Below are 5,000 nucleotides of genomic sequence, written 5' to 3' on the forward strand. Positions count from 1 at the left end.
TTTTATGACGAACCGGTTTTTGTCATAATACTGAAATTATGACGAATTTGGCTCATTAAGTGATGAAAGTTGATCGTCATAGAAGTGGATATTACTATACTAGTGGATTAACTTTGATCTTGGAATTTTCATTGATTTAGTTGCTGAATAAAATTGGACAAACCCAATTATTCTGACAATCCCCACCAAATTCCAAGGCATAGAAAATGCTCTTGGTTTTGCTGATGTTTGATATACTAGTTTTTTGGTGAGGACTGTTAAGTTAAACATCCACCTAGAATAGAGGTTGCACTTCTTCACAACTGAACAATGGACTATGCCTTGAATTGATAAATTTTGTGCAAAATAAGATTCACCTAAGTTTTTTACTTATACTAGGCTACCAAAAGCATCCCCTATAGTTGGAGCATATAAATCAAACTCCTAGGCCTTTCATGAGTATCTAGAGATTACATACCCACATGTCACAAACAAATTAGATTTTTTCTATGCTGTCTTCAATGTCTCACCTATGCCACCATCATCATCATCATGAGGTTCGTCTCATCGTTCTCTACACTATAGTGTCCTTGTTTGAATCAATTCAATCCATCACCGTTTGCCATTTTTCTGTCCATTTTGAACTTCTCCAATGAGTCTCCATGAATGCCTTTGAAGCTCCTTTGTTCTGTCCATCCAAGGTGCAGCTCGATCTCATCGTCGCGGCTCCACGGTTTGGCTTGTGCCTGGCCGGTCGGACGTGTCTCCGTGTGGCTACTTAGCACTAGCAGACCACCGACAGTCGATCTCCCTATTGTTCGATGCTGAGCATCAATAATCATTGCATGCGCCGGTTGCTTTGACGCTCGATGGAGAACTCATAGACATGGAGAGCTTCACCGAGACGAACGTTGAATTCCTGATGGAACCATGTTGCAGTCTTCTCGTATTCATCCGCTTTCTGCAGCTGGTGAGCACTTGCATGTTCGCGTTCTTTCTTCCACATCTATTCTACCTGATAACAATGACATTTAACGTGTTACATGCTTGTGATTTGTAAATGAAATATTAATTTAATTAATATGTATAGGATGGTTTTTCTAACTAAAAGCAACATAGTTGTTACACTACATATTTTCTACACAAATGTTAATATAATTAATTACTAGCATAATCATGTTTCCCAGTTATAAATTGCTTAGCTTGAACATGGGTCATACATAATTCCAATAGATGTTCCCACACTTTATTTTTTTGTAAAGTTAAAGTTTAATTTGCTTAATTTATACGTCAACATTTATGAATAAAATATGATTTGGTTTAACTTGGTTTTTGAAGAAAAATGTAAATTGACTAATCTGAATTAATGTCATTCATATGATTTTTCTTAATTAAAATAAATCAAGACTGTAGTTGTTTTTTTTATAATATAAAACTTCCGGTAGTCGTTTCTTTATAATGATAGTTCTGTTATCGGTGTTTCTTGTGATCATGTGACCATAGAACTAGCTCTCTTTTAGTATGTTGTTTTTCTTAGTTGTCTCTATTTATTTGCTTGTATGTTTGTATGCTTGGTTGCTTAGGTCTGTGAGTAGAAGAAGAGTTGTCTGTAAGCGCTAGAGACTGGAAGACCAGAAGATAACTAAAAGTTATCTAAGTGTAACACCCTAAAATTTGCAATAATTTTGAAATAGGAGAATTTGATTTATTATGCATTTTTGTGGGCATTTAAATTTAGAAAAATAATAATTTTGCTAAAATTAAAATCAAATATAGGTCAACAAACATGTATGTGCATTCATGCTACGGCATATTAATTTTTGAGTGGTGTGATTTGAAATCAAACTTTAAATTGATTTGAATTTGCATTTTAAAATTGGTTTGGAAATTAGAAAAGAAAAGGAAAAAGAAAACCCTTTCTCTATCTCCCTATTTGGACTGGCCTAGTTCCGCCTCGTGCCCCGCTTCTCCCGTAGTGGCCCAGCAAAGCAGCAGGCCTAGCTTCGTAGCCTAGCAGCTACGCCGCGTGTTTTTTTTCTTCTCCCTCAGTCTCGCTGACCGCCCTGGCCCACCTGTCAGGGTCACCGTCTTCCTTTGGATCATGTCCGAGCCGGACTCTGTCGCCGACGCCGTTCGTGTCCGCATCCGCTACGAGCCTCGCGGTGGCATGCTCCCCATGTCGCCCAGCCTCATAAAAGCCGAGCCCGAGCCTGCGCTGCCTCCCTACTTTGCCCTACAGCCAGTTTTCGCCTCGCCTAGAGCTCACATCTGCCTAGCCCTAGCACCATCACCGCCGTCGGGATTCAAGCTGCTGTTGCGCGCTCTCGTCGCTTCCTCGCTCGTTTCTTTCGGTTTCGGTGAGTTCCCCATCCTCTCCTCTCTCTCTTGGATCTCTCCGTTTAGAAAACCATGCACTGTAGGCTCTAAACCGACATCACTGGTGAGCTTTTCGTGGCTCCGACCATGGCGCCGCCGCATCCGTCCTATTCCAGTTGGCCGCCGTCGTCTCCTCCTCGCCCGATTCGATCTCGGCCATCCGAATCTAATCCAGCGGCCCAAGATCAAGGATACCGTTTCGCTGGTGTTTTTGCAAAAAAACCCTTACAATTAATTAGATCTTAATCCGTAGTCCATAGCGTCTTTCTAGAGTTTGTTTTCTTCTTTTGAAAGCATACTTTGTTTCGGCTAGATCTAAAATACATTTTCACCTATTTATAGTTTTGCCACTAATCTTGTTTTAGCCATAAAATCTCCGTTTTAACTCCGATTTGATCCGTTCAACTTGCGTTAGGTTTATAATTAAGTAATCTACATGTTCATACTACTGGTAAGCATGTTTTCAACTTTTAAAATTTGAGGTTAGATTTAATCTGTTATTTTGCAAAAGAAAAACTTGTTTAATTCATAACTTCTTCGTTTTAGATCTGATTTTTGTGATCTTCGCGTCTGTGTGTTCATAGTGAGACATAGATTTGTTTTCCAAACTTTTCATCTTGATTTTATGTTGTTGGTGTACTGTTCTAATCTATAGCTTTTGTTTGCTATGCATGATTGCTTCTGGATGCTTGTATGTTGCTGTGATTATCGAGTATTGACGGTGAACAATTCATGGGAGATCAAGGGTGCTACTTTGACGTGCCGGATCAGCAGGAGTACTTTGTTCAAGGCAAGTATAGCATGGGATCATCCTTGTTTCCTATTCACTTTAATACATTAAATGCATGTTGCATGTGTCACCTTGATAGGGATTCCCTAGAATTGAACTTATACCTTGACACCTATGGGATATGCATTGGGTAGCTTTGCTAGTGCTCAATTAAACCATGATCTTGTAACTTGACTAATGGTATATGCAATAAACATGAAAATATGACTTTTTAGTAACTTAGAAACAGGGGGCTAGAGTGTTTAGCTACTTTCTAAATGCTTTAGATTCCTCTCCCTAAGGACTTATCTGTAAGTGATCATCCGGGACTTACAGTACAGCTGTGAGGGCTACATGGCTCTGGCTTTAGCTCAGTATGAGGACCTTTTTCTAGCTTGTTAGTGGTTACCTTCATTGGCATAAGAATGGCTTGAGGAATCGGGTATAGGACAACCTCTACTCTTATGTGTATAGCCACGATGGAATTGTGCCATTCGACAGGGGGGTTCCTATATCTGTTTGCCGAGTGAATCTAATGGCTCTAACTTGTTAGACGAACCTTTGAAAGGCTTCATAGTGACCCCTACCTGCTCACCTTGGAAGTGTTTTGGGAGTAATTAACCCAGGCATATGGGTATCATGACTCACAATGAAAGTGTACAACCTCTGTAGATTGAAAAACTGGTATGTCAGCCATGCTTGCGGTCATGAGCAGCCTTGGAACCCTTATGGAATAGATGAACACTAAGAATTATTGGTTTATGCTATTCATTACTCATGTTTACATTGATCATGTGTTTTGCTTTGGGAATTGAAACAATTTGTTGCTACTCTTATGCTAAAATTTTGACAACTAAAAGCTAAACGCTGTTAAACCTGTGTTAAGCCTTTTGAGCCTCATGAACCCATGTTACACTTGTTGAGTACGACATGTACTTACGCTTGTTTATTTTCATTATTTGGATAAAAATCCTGGATGGGTAATAGATGGCTATGGTAATGACGATTTCCCTGAGGATTACTAGACTTGTGGTCAACCAGTTGACGTCCCTATGATATGGAGCTTCCACGAGAGATCTTTTCTTTGTACTTTCGCTACATCTATGTGAAGAACCTATCTTATTCATGATGTAATAAACACTTGTGATGATACTATTCATAATTTGTCGGCTTATGTGTGTGACTGATCTCTGGGCGCACATAAGATTTTGCATCCCATTTTATCCTTAAAATTGGGTGTGACACTAAGGGAGTTGCTTTGGGTGTAAAGCTAGTTTAAGGCAAGTATAGTATGAGGCTCTCCTTGTCTCCCAATAACCTTAATACAACTAGGCACATGTGTGCATAACTTGATCACCACTAAGGATCCATTCTAGACCTTGTTACCCTATCCCTTGAAATCCTATGGTTTATGCATTTGGTAGCATTGCTACTTGCTCTACTTAATAAAAACCCTTTAACACTGATTAATGGCGTATGCAACTAGAGCATTCGGTTTTTATGGTGCTCTAGTTTCTCTCTGTAAGGACTGATTTGTAAGCATCAACCTAGGACTTATAGTACAACCACGAGGACTATATGGCTCTGGTCTTATCTAAGTGACATGATATGTTCTAGTTTGTGAGTAGCTTACCGAAAGGGCAAGAGGGGCATAACATGATGGGTATGGGTCTCATCCCCAAGGTGTGTACAATGCCATGAGTATATGTGCCACTCTACAGGTGGGTTCTATGACACTTGGGAGACAGAATCCTTAGTAGTCACTGCTAATTAGAACGACTTGAGAAAAGGCTTCGTAGTATACCCTGCCGACTTACCTTGGAAGTGAGTCAAGAGGTTGATCCCCTCATGTATATGGGAATCACAACTCGTGGGT

This window comes from Miscanthus floridulus, chromosome 8 (assembly GCF_019320115.1).
Source record: "Miscanthus floridulus cultivar M001 chromosome 8, ASM1932011v1, whole genome shotgun sequence".
Taxonomy (NCBI): domain Eukaryota; kingdom Viridiplantae; phylum Streptophyta; class Magnoliopsida; order Poales; family Poaceae; genus Miscanthus; species Miscanthus floridulus.